The following is a 12,311-nucleotide window of genomic DNA, read 5'->3' as shown; positions in this document are numbered from 1 at the left end:
CGCCAGATTCGGCCATAACGTCTAGGCCGGGTTTGGGGTGTTACATAATATTTTACCATCGAAAAATTTTTATGTTTTCATATTTTTTGTTCCACCTTTGAGTATTATCACTTTTGGTCCTTTAAATTTTCTATATTTATATTTTAACCCATGAATTTTTAACATTTACACTTTGACACCAACATTTTTCACATTTTATGATTTGGTCTTTGCCTTAAATTAATAAATCACAACATACTTCTTAACTCATATTCCTTTAGTATCTATCAACCTTCTTTTTTATCAATTATATATCTTGTTTCACTTTACCAAGAAATTCACTATTCATAATCTCAACTTATTAGTTAATACCACTTTTATAGCATAGAGTTTTTATGGGCATTACAATATGAGCTATTTAGATTACCTACTCATAGAAGTTATTTTTCCACATCACGATTCATCCTTGTGATGCAACTTAGTATTAGTTAAACTTTTGGTAATTAATATTCAATATTTTCTTATGCATTTTATTTTTCATGCAAAAATCATTGAGGACAAATTATACAAAAGATAAAAATATAATTATGGAATTTTATTTAACTAATTTGTTCAAATTATAAGCACAATGATGAAATCACTACACTAAAGGCACAAATTCCCAAAACCTCCTACTTGACTTAGTGAAGTAAATGAGTCATATTTTGCATTTGCATTCCCTCTAAATGTTTCTCAAAACTTATAGCCACTAGAGTCTAGGTAAATAGCTCCGCATGGCTGTCCCCATATGGGACTTTGACTACACCTACTATTATGTCCATTTCCGCTTTTTGTATGATATGATACTAATGATCAATACATTTGATCCTCTTATAATTTCTTATTTCATTAGTATTAGCTATTGATGCAATGTTATTGCAATACAATGTGATTTTTTTCCATACAAGAATGACTTTGAGATATGTTAGGAACTTCTTAAGCCAGATTGCTTCTTTAGATGCCTCAGAAGCAACCACCTATTCGGCCACTATAATGGAGTCAACAATATAACTCCGATTGGCAGTTCTCCACACTGTGGCTCCATTACCTGGGGAAAAAACACAGCTCGATGTTGATTTCCTTGAATCCCTACATGTCTAGAAGTCTGAATATATATATCCAAGGGGTGTTAGGCTCCCTCAATAATAAAAAAGCATACAACCTCTTTGTTCTCCGTAAATGATTGAGTTTATGCTTAGTCGCTTGCCAATGGCTAAGACTAAGATTCGTCTGATATCAACTTACCAATCCTATTGCAAAACATATATCTGGATGTGTGTAAAGCATAGCATGCATAAGGCTTCCTACTGTCAAAGCATATGAAACCTTTATCATAATATTTCTTCTTTTGTTTTACGACAAACACCTGAAGAAAGACGAAAAACCTGATACAAAAGGTTGTGTTACTTTATTCGAATTGATCATTACAAAATGTTCTAGAATCTAAATCTATGCATAGAGCTTGTGATAAGAATATCATTTTGTTCTTTCGATCCCTAAAGATTTGGATTCCAAAAACATAGTTAGCTTCACCCAAGTCGTTCACGCTGAATTGTTGAGTTAACCACAGATGAAAATATCCTTACATCATTCTATTGAAACAAGTCTAGTTTAGAAAAACATTTTTCAATCACAATGAAAAATGAAAATTTTGAAAACCAAGTCGGTTTGTGATATTTATAGTAATAAACTTTTCTTAAAAAGTAATTGTGCATTAAGCGAGATGGATCCTAGATTTTCCTTGCTTTCAACCAAATAACCTTCTCCGTTATTCTCATACCACAAGTTGCTTCGAGCGTGGGCTCGAATAATCACGAACCATACATAAAACCAAAAACGGTTTCTTACTTTTAGTAGGAAAATAAATCTCTTTCAATAGAAATCGGTAGAATTTTAATTTCTATTAAATATAATTTATTTTCTTTCTAGTAGAATAACAATATATCAAACTCATATAAAACTTGTGTAAAAAGCTTTACCAGTGCCATATATTTATAGGGAGAGATAGGAGAATACTGGTTAAATTAGTAAAATAAAAATAATATTTATTTAATAGAATACATTTTCTACTCTAAGTAGAATAGGGTGGGTGACACACCCTTGTAAAACTACTAGGGTTTCCACCTCTCTGTCTTATGATTAAGGGATTTGGGCATCTCTTGTATTGGGTCCAATTACATGTGATTCCTAGAATTTTAACCTAGTACTTTATAATTTAATCCAACCCAACCAAAATAAATATTAATTAATTAATTAATTTAATTAGATAAACTAATTTTCTATTTAAATAATTTTCTCAACCCAATTCTAATTTTGCTAAAGTCATGACAATTTTACTGTAAAAGAATCTATGAAGAAATATATTTAATTTTCATATTTAATGGATTAACAATAACTAATTAATTTAATTTAATTTTCAAACTTTAATTAATTAATTAATAGTTCGAAGGCCTTAAATTAGTTTTTAAGTAATTTCTATACTCAATAAGAAAACACATTCAATTGTGAATGTGAGCTGTTTCTCTAACTTCATTATTTCTATCCATTTTTTTCATTTGGTTTTACATGTAATTCATTTATGGTTTCAACAAGCTAGTGGTGGGGCTGATTGGACATATGTAATTAGACTCAAATAATTTTTAATTAAGTTCTAACTTTTCTCTTATTAATTATAATTATTTAGTCAACAAGTCATTCCACTATAGTATAGTGGCTGAGCTATACCCAATTACATATCATTACGAAAGCTACTTAATCAGTGCTCGCCTAATGGCATTGTCATTATTGTGTTACCCTCATAGGCCATCCTTAATCTCTTTGGGATAAATTCATTCTCCCAATATCCTTAATCTCTAGTTCTCATGCCAACTATATCTGACTCTGCGAAAAATAGTTAATAGGGTACAAATGTTCCAAATACTCTTATATTCACAATCACATGTATCATAGTTAATATCATGTTTGATTACACTAAGCTCAACTCAAATCAATTCTCAAATTCAAAATCATCATATTGAAACTAAGTCGTGAGGCAAGAGATAAACTTACCTCGATAGATAGTATGCAATAATTATGCATGTATAAAAGCATATATATTAAACTCGAATAAAAAAAGTACAAACCAAATTTTCGTAACTCGCCTACGGCTCTTGTCTTTCCCTTCTCTTGCAATGGACCGAAGTCGTCTTTAGCTATTTTTGTCACATCCCAAAAAATGGGCTAGTAGAAATTGGGGTAATGAATCGAGAGTGGTCACGCCCGGTTTTTTTTAGTGATCAAGTAGTGCTGGAGATGTCCTTGATGATCTATCTTTGAATCTCTTCTGACATATTTTCTATGTAGTGCAATTTTGTTTCCAACCTTAGCAAATGTCACATTCCATGTTTTAAATATTTTCTATTAAATTGATCATAAGGAATAAATATGACCTAATGGTTAGGAGGTTTAAACGTTTTCTAAAGGTCCTAGGTTTAAGTATCCGCATCACCACCTTTTTAATTAATTTTGTGAAATTTCCATGTGCCAAAAACACCCTTGTCGTCCAATCCATGCTTGTCATACTTGAGCAAACATGATCCCCTTTTCACCCTCTTATCCCCCTAACTTGCCTTTTTCTCCACCAATTCAATGTACGAGATACATTGAACCTAGACTTGTTTGAGAACCCCCTTTCATCCATCTTTTCATTCTCCTCCCTCTCATTGTCGCACCTTAAGCTCCTCCTTGTTCTCCCTTATTCCCTCCTTGTTTAGCCATCAACTACCTTCATTTACTTTATTTTCTCCTCTCCTCTATCGTTTCTTTGCATTGAATCACCAATACCACACCATCGAACCTACACTGTCCCAACACTCCTCTTCTCCTTTTTTTCTCTCACCGCCTTTAGCACCACTCTCCACCATCGCGACAACCACCATGCGCCACCACATACGTAACTCTTTTTCTTTCTTTCTCTCTTTTCCTTTTTTCTTCTTATTCTATTATCAAGTGATCGAACCCTTCTCCTTTTTTTCTCTTCTACCAAATCGTTACTATCATCGCTGTCGTAGCACTACCGCCAATAGTTGTGTTTCCTCCTCTCTTCTTTTTCATTTTTCAATTTTCATCTTTCTTTTTAGTGATCAAAATTCTGCATTATCTACTTTTATTAGTTTTCATTTCTAAAACATAATTTCATGGACTTACAATTAAATGACCCTTTATTTAGATCCTCATTTTCCCTTCGATTTGTGATCAAGGTGATCTATCAATTATCTTGTCAACCAAGAACTAGTAAGTGTAAGGGTTGAATGAAAAACACTCCTTCCTCTTTGTTTTCTTCTTGACTGAATGTTGTTATAGGTCATTACTCATACTACTTTTGTATATTAACATCTCTTATGTCATGTTACATTAAAGGGTCGATCGACATCAACCCAGGAGATCATTAACATTGGGATCAAAATCACTATTCCGAGTGATTAATCTAAGGGTATGTGTTAATGGAAGTTGATAACTAACTTATTGTATCAACCTTAAAAATGACCTTCTTAACGAAAGATCACCATTTGTTGTTGAATAGGTAATCTATCGGTTAGAGAGTTGTTACACATCAAATTTACGATATAATTTTAACAATATGTGCATATGTGATTTGCATGTTAAGAATGCCTATGTGATTTTATGTGATAAGCGATATAATGAGCATGTCTCACATGCCAAAGTGAAAAATTGATTTTAAAGTGAAAATTTAATTTTAAAGTGGAAAAGTGATTTTTGTTGCCATATCACATGCATGGGGTGTGATATGTGAAAGGTGAAAGAAGTGATAGTTTATCGGTAAAAGTGGTGGCTTGTCCACAATATTATTAAGTGGTTGTTTATCTGCGTTACTGTGACACTGTTCACAAATTGAAGTGTTTGGATGGACGAGTTCTAGGGAACTTGATTGTGGTGTGTAGCGGTGATGTCTAGGATGTTTTAAACAAATATGCATAAATGTTTTATAAAAACGCATTGCCATGATCATGTGAATAAAGTGAAATATTTACCTGATTGATGGTTATGTGTTTATTTACATTTATTTGTTAAATGACCCACACTAGCCTTATAAAACTCACTCCTTTAATGTTATAATCTTTCAGGTAATACTCAAACATACGACTTGGATTCAGCATTCGGTGGAGCCTCTCAGATGCATTATTCTTATGGATTTTTAATAATTAAATTTAAAACTATTTGGATTTTGTTGTGGACTTTGGACTTTGGACATTTCTTTTTTTCTTTTTAGAAATTGTCATACATGTATGCAAAATTTATAAGATTTGTAGTATTTTAAAATATGGAGTTTATTTAAACTATTTACAGTTTTACTTGGTTTTAAACAAAATTATAACTTGTAATTTTCTAAGTAGTTTTATGAAAGTCCACTGTGAAATATTTTTACCCAAGACCTTTTAATAAATAATTATAATGCAAATTCTTTATTTTTCAAACATCTTAAAATGACATTACGATATAATGTCGCCCTTTTCTAAAAGAAACATAATCATTAAATATTCAATTTTTTTTAAGTTTTCACAGAACATCAGAAAACCTAGTTATTTTTAACAAGTAAATAATTTCGAACGTTGTTAATATAACTTTCGAGATTCGTCCATAACATCGACGCCTGGTTTGGGCTGTTACATTTAGTGGTATTAGAGCTCGATTCAGATCTTGGATTGTGTATTTAATTGGGCCTACATGCATATTTTAAAAGAGATTTTTTAAAGGCATTTTGACTATTGAATTTTAAATTAAATCTCTGAAAATTCGAGACTCTGGAAGCTCATCCAAGATAAGTACTCTTTATACTGGAAACTTTAGATTATGAAATCTTAGATTTAAGATGATATACTTTTAGATGGTGAGAATCAGATTGAAAACACTAAAGTGATAACATAAAACTTATTTCTAAAATTATCAGAGAAAATTCACAAAAAATTATGAATAAATGTTATGGATAAGTGAAGTGTACGAACTCGTGGTGCAAATCATCGTGAGGCTCAGAAAGAGTCATTTACTGCTCAAGTACCTATACCGGACCTTGGTGTAATAAAAACAATCTTGTTATGGATAACTTAGTCAAGAGCCTGAGGAATTTGTTGATGAGGAGGCTAACCCTGATCCTATTGATGGTGCGATATCACATGCACTATTGAGGGTTTTACAGCAAGTTGCTAGAGGCCAATCTAGTACGGGAGGCCACAAGTCTATAACTGAGAGGCTCTGATCTAGTGGAGCCGAAGTGTTTAGGGGAGTTGCTAGGGCAACCCTACAGTAGTTGAATATTGGATGGCATGACCTAAAATGATCTCCTTTTTTTGAGAGTAAGATCTTAAGTTACCTGGCCTGTGTCTATAGGCCTTAGTACGATACTGTTTTGTCTTCATTCTATATGAACGCTACTCTATGTCTAGAGTCTACTACAAGTATCTATTGAGTACTTGCTCTTATCATTCAATTACAATCCAACTACTCCAACCTTTTCTGAATTAGATTAGTTTATGGGCGTGTTGTGCCGTCATCTATGTTTAAGGATTGCATGCATACAATTTAGAAATAAATTTTTTTTGAATGAAACGGTAAATTAAATCATATATATGCTTCAACCATTAAAAAAATAAATGCTTCATCATGTAATCCCAACCCTGTGAGATTTAGCTCATGGGTTGGCAACTAAAATTGAAATCCAAAATATCATCCAACATCGTTTCAATCAAATCAATTGATGGGAGAACAAATTCAGAAATAATGGAAGAACATAGGAAAAATCGTTGAACGAATCCACAATCGAGCAGAACAGTGTCCTGTGCTCACTGAAAGGGACTACCTTCGATTTTCTCTTTCCGCGTTTACTTAGCCGCTACCCTCTATTTTTTGCCTCCGAATATCCCTTTTTGTTGTTTGACCCTTTAGGGTTTCCTCCTTCTAGTTGTTCTATTTTGTTCCCCTTATTAGATTTGTGATAACTCTTGAAAAGAGTTATATTTCATGCCTCTAAACTGAAGCATTTTCTTGTAATTAAGAAAATATGTTTGCATTTCTGACTTATTACTAGAGGATTACATACTAAAGCTTGGATTGTGTTTCAACAGTAAATTTATGTTACTTTTAATTGCTGGAAAGAGGTTTGGTAGTCTTTGGCAGTAAGTGCAAGTAGGATGAAAGAGGCAAGAAGAAGGAAAAGAGGAAGATGAAAAGAGAACGAAGGAGGTGAAACATTGCCAAGGCAAATGGTAGGATAGATTGCCAACAGAAATGCCATGGCAATTCCAGGAAGATGATGCAATACTAAATCCACGTCACTCTTAGCTAGTTGTACGTGTACTAGATAAATCACCTTGAAAAAGAGGAGCAAAATATGTGTGTTGAGAGGGAGGGGACTACCCTATAAAAGGAGGAGAGAGTCTAGAGGAAAACACATATAGATTGTGAAGAGAAAAGAAAAGAAAGAGAGCAGTTACTCTCTCTACAACAGAATCCGGTGGAGTAATTTAGAAGAGAAAAAGAGGGGAGCAGCTAATAGAAAAGGGAGATTATAGACGCGAAGAAGGGGAAGAGAAATCTGCCTTAGGTTTTGCGTAGAATCTTGATAAGAAGTTAGAGTGCAACAAGAACTTCCTATAGTTCCTCATTTGTTCTATTTTTTTGGTTTTGAATTCTATGATTCATAAAACTTGAATATGTTGATGAATGATTTAATTTTGGATTTCATTTCCCAACCCGTGATCAAATTATCTTCGGGTTGGAATTATTTGGGTGAATATTGAATTATTTGTAATGTCCATAATATGATTGTGATTAAGATTATTGTTTTATTCGATTCTTGTTTATTTGGAATGCATGCATGCAAGCTCTAGAAATAGTTGATTGCATGTTAAGAACTTAGATGGATTTGAATCTGAAAGGATTAAATATATCAGATTATTAATTGATTGATATAGGAGAGTACTCGTAGGAGTATTCGCAGCACTCTAGAAATAGAACATGCGATCTGTACAAGTGTAGAGTGTTAGTTGGGTTATCATTCATGAGTCTTGTAGACATACACAAACTCTGAATAATAATTAAAGTTTAACTCTCGAAAGAAGTAGACTGCAGTAGTTTAGTCATAACTTTGCATGGCATTATTATGTTATGAAAATATTCCCTGAGTAATTCCAACCTTTATCATTCAACAACATGAATATTCTCTACTTGTTTCTTTTGAATTGCCACGACCTTTAGATTGTTTGGTCATATTTCAGTTATAATTGATACTATTAGTTCATTCATTAATTTCTTTCACCAATTTATACTATGTTTCTTTTGCATAGCTTCATTCCTTAAATCTTCTGATCCCTGTAGAGACGATACACACTCATCATTATATTACTTGAATATACGTGTACACTTGCATATTTGCATTATTTACATGCAATAGCTTTATCCTTTGGCTTTTTATAAGCTTTTTCCCTAGGGTAAATCCAATCAGCCCATGATTTTCTTCCTTCTTTCTTAGGCAGATTTTTCTGATACAAGTAGAGTTGGGCTAACACTGTTATGCGTTGAGTGTTGATTTGGTCTTCCTGGAATTTCCACAACATTCATGTTGGAAAACTATCCAACCTTTTGCCACAACAAACCTTCATTCCTTTATTTCTTTCTCCGCATTCTGCACCTGCCAATTACTACCAAACAAATCCTTCCCGCAAACAAGTAAAAGTAACATATAATAACATTTAAGCATTATCCAATCTTCTTAATGTAATACAATAAAAATTACGAATAGAATGTCTTAAAATGCAACTAAATTTACTTAAGTACAGGCAATTAGCAAGGTCTAAGGGAATGAAATATAACTCCTTTCAAGAGTTATCACTTATACCTTGAATATCAGCTATGGTCCAACCGATCGCCTTTTTAAATTTCTTTAAAACTACAATTAGTTGCTTCTCTTGTTGTTTTGTCAGTTTTGCTGAAATATTCATAGGCAAAGTAGAACACTTACCTAAATAAATGTATTTAAATAGGAAGGAAGTACCTGAAGTCCGAGTTTAGGTGGTTCCTTGATTGACAACTTGGGTCGCACAAACTCCCGAACTTCCAACTCTAATGGTTCAAATAGTGCTGGTTGAACATAGTTCCTCAGATTAGCTTCCATCAAAGCCATATTTTCATTACCTTTTTCATCTTTCAATGGCTCAGTCCCTAAAGTGTTCTTCAACAGGCGTTCTTCAAAATTTCTTTTCCATTCCATAGAAACTAAGGTTTCTCGCTCATCCATTATTGAACATTCCTCCATCAGATTGGTAATTTTCAGTTCTTTAAAAACATTAAGTGTTACCTGGTCATCCTGAACTCTCATCGTGAGTTCTCCTTTTTGCACATCTATCAATGTCTTCCCATGGCTAGGAAAGGTCTCCCTAGGATGATCAGTACTTCCTTATGTACTTCAAAAACTAAGACAATGAAGTCAGTAGGAAAAATGAATTTATCAACTTGACCAAAACATCCTCGATATTTCTTTTGGGCTATGCTAAAGATCGATCCGCCAGTTGAAGTGTCATAGTCATGGGTCTTACTTCGCCTATTCCCAACAGTTTGAAAATAGACTTAGGCATCAAGTTGATGCTCGTTCTTAAGTCACACAAAGCTTTACCACAGTAAGATTCTCTGATATTACAGGGTATAGTAAAGCTTCCATGGTCCTTCAATTTTGGAGGAAGCTTGTTCTATAAAAATGCATTGCACTCCTTCGTTATTGCTACAGTCTCATACTCTCTGAGTCTTTTCTTTTTGGACAGGAAGTTCTCCATGAACTTCACATAATCGAGAATTTTCTCTAAAGCCTCCACCAACGGGATGTTGATGTGAAATTGCTTTATAACGCCAAAAACTTCTTGCATTGCACGTCCTACTTCTAGTTATTTGGTTGGAACTTTTGAGGGTACAAAGGTGATAGAACTTTGGGTTGGACTGGACAACTTTTTTGATGAGATAAATTTACATCCAAAAAATGTTAGTTTTTCAGAATTCATTGGGTTAGATTTTACCTCATCAGACTTTGTAAGTTCTAGCTCAGCTGGTTTAAGAATTTCAACTATTGGTTGACTTTTTTCCTTCTCAACGGGTTCATCTTCAACCACAATCTCCTTGGGTTCCAAAGTTTTACCACTTCGTAAGGAAACTACCTTGCAATGTTCCTTACCAAAATTTCTTGGATTTTTTGTATTGCTTGACAAGGCTTCTTGTGATATATTGCAAAGCTTTGTAGCTAACTGACCCATTTGGTTCTCCAAATTTTCCAGTGTTGCTGCTTGGCTTTGGATTAATGTGTCATTCTTCACCATGTACGCCTTCAACAAGTTCTCCAAGCTATTGGATGACTCAGGTTGTTTTGGTTTTGGAGCTTGTTGATTGAACCCTTAGGATTGGTTGGGTTTATGCTGCATGTAAGTGTTGTTCGGTCCATTTCTTTGGTTACTCCAACAACGTTTAGATGGTTGAGCCATGAAGGATTTTTGAAGTTGGACTGTGGTTCTTGTCCACTTCTATTTTGGTGTTGATTCCCTACGTAATAAACTGACTCAGGTTTTGATAGACAATTCTCGAAAGAATGACCATCCCCACAGCATACATAGGAAACTACACTGCGTCGACTTAGTGATTGAGCTACAAAATTATTCAAACCATTAGTGGTAAACTATATTAACATCGAAGAAATAGAAGATACCTGAGCTAAGAGTGATGTAAATGCGTCCACTTCATGCAATCTAGATACTCGTCTTTCTGAAGTTGCTCAATTTTTTGTCCATTGATAGTTTTTACTAGTGATCCTCTCAATGTTCTCGTAAGACTCATTATAAGACTTAGAAAACCGCACCATTCGTAGAAGCACCTATCATCAACCTTGTGTGTGCTTTGAGACATTTAAAAAACGTTTACAACTGGATGCAGTGTGGAATCCCATGATGAGGGCACTTACGAAGTAATTCTTTGAACCTCTCACATGCATCATACAAGGATTCGTCATCCAATTGTTGAAAAGTGGTTATCTCATTTCGCAACCTAGCGTTTTTGCTAGGTGGAAAATACTTCACCAATAATCTTTCTGCGAGTTCTTGCCATGTAGATATTGAACTTGGTGGAAACGAATTAATCCATGATCGTGCTCGATCTTGCAATGAGTATGGAAACAACTTCAACCTCAATTTTTCTTCAGTCACTTCGGCTATCTTAAACGAATCACTCACCTCTATGAATAATCGAAGGTGAATGTATGGATCTTCAGTGGGTATTCCATTAAACTGGCCCACGTTTAGAGCAGTTTAAACATCACTAGTTTCAATTCAAATTGTAGTGCCTCAATCTTCAGTCTCCTAATTCCTGGATTTAATTCATTGAAGAGTGGCACAGCGTAATATCTTATGGCACAATCCCTATCCTTAGCAATAAGGATGGGATTGTGCACATGATTGGCTCCATTTTATTGTCCATCATTTTGATTTCTAAGGTACATCTCGGCTTGTCTTTGAGCTGATCTATCGTGTCTTCTCTATCTAATTATTCGCTCGATCTCAGGGTCTACAGGTAATAAATCGGTAATTTGATCTATGCTCATAAACACCTAAAAAATAAATCCCAAAAATAAAGAATAAATTAGTAAGGTTCGAAGTTCAAATAAAAATAAAATAAAAACCAAATTGAAAATAATATTTTCAAAAAAATAATTAAGGCAACAGTCCCCGGTAACAGCGCCAAAAACTTATAATGCTCGATTTGTGCAAGTGTACACAATCGTTATCAAGTAATAAGTAAAAGTGTTATCATCTCCACAGGGATTGTGTATGTTAATCAATTAATTGTAAAATTAGAGTTAACAATATGGTGATAAAAACACAATATTTGTGAGTGGTGTGATGCATAAATAATTTCTAAATATAATATGATCCCTAATGCAATTTTAATCTAAATGCAAAGTATGAGATGAAATGTATGAAATGAGTTTAGCAACAAAAACACAAGATTCAACAGTCAATAAGATGAATAGGCTAGGATAATTACATCATTCAAATTAATTCATTTTTCTCATGCTTAACAGTGCTCGGAAAATACTCCATGTCAACTCGATCTTTTATGGGCTTGAAAACAAATTAAGTCCTTTCAGAATCTTTTACTTGGTAAAACATGTATTTTATTGATCATATTAAACTAAGAGTTTCATAGCATTCATGTGAAGTAACAAGGACTGGGTCGGTTTGAAACAATTTAATCACATAAACCTAAAA

General features: G+C 33.6%; 1 non-coding gene across 1 annotated transcript; it reads left to right on the top strand.

The window, feature by feature from the left end:
- Window positions 1-10,986: 10,986 nt before the first annotated feature.
- On the top strand, window positions 10,987-11,093 carry LOC121224874 (small nucleolar RNA R71). Its single transcript, XR_005922616.1, has one exon. It is a non-coding gene; the product is annotated as a small nucleolar RNA R71 (small nucleolar RNA).
- The last annotated feature ends 1,218 nt before the right edge of the window (window positions 11,094-12,311 follow it).

The sequence above is a fragment of the Gossypium hirsutum genome, chromosome D12 (assembly GCF_007990345.1).
Source record: "Gossypium hirsutum isolate 1008001.06 chromosome D12, Gossypium_hirsutum_v2.1, whole genome shotgun sequence".
NCBI classification, from domain to species: Eukaryota; Viridiplantae; Streptophyta; class Magnoliopsida; order Malvales; family Malvaceae; genus Gossypium; species Gossypium hirsutum.
This window is presented reverse-complemented; position numbering and strand designations above follow the sequence as displayed.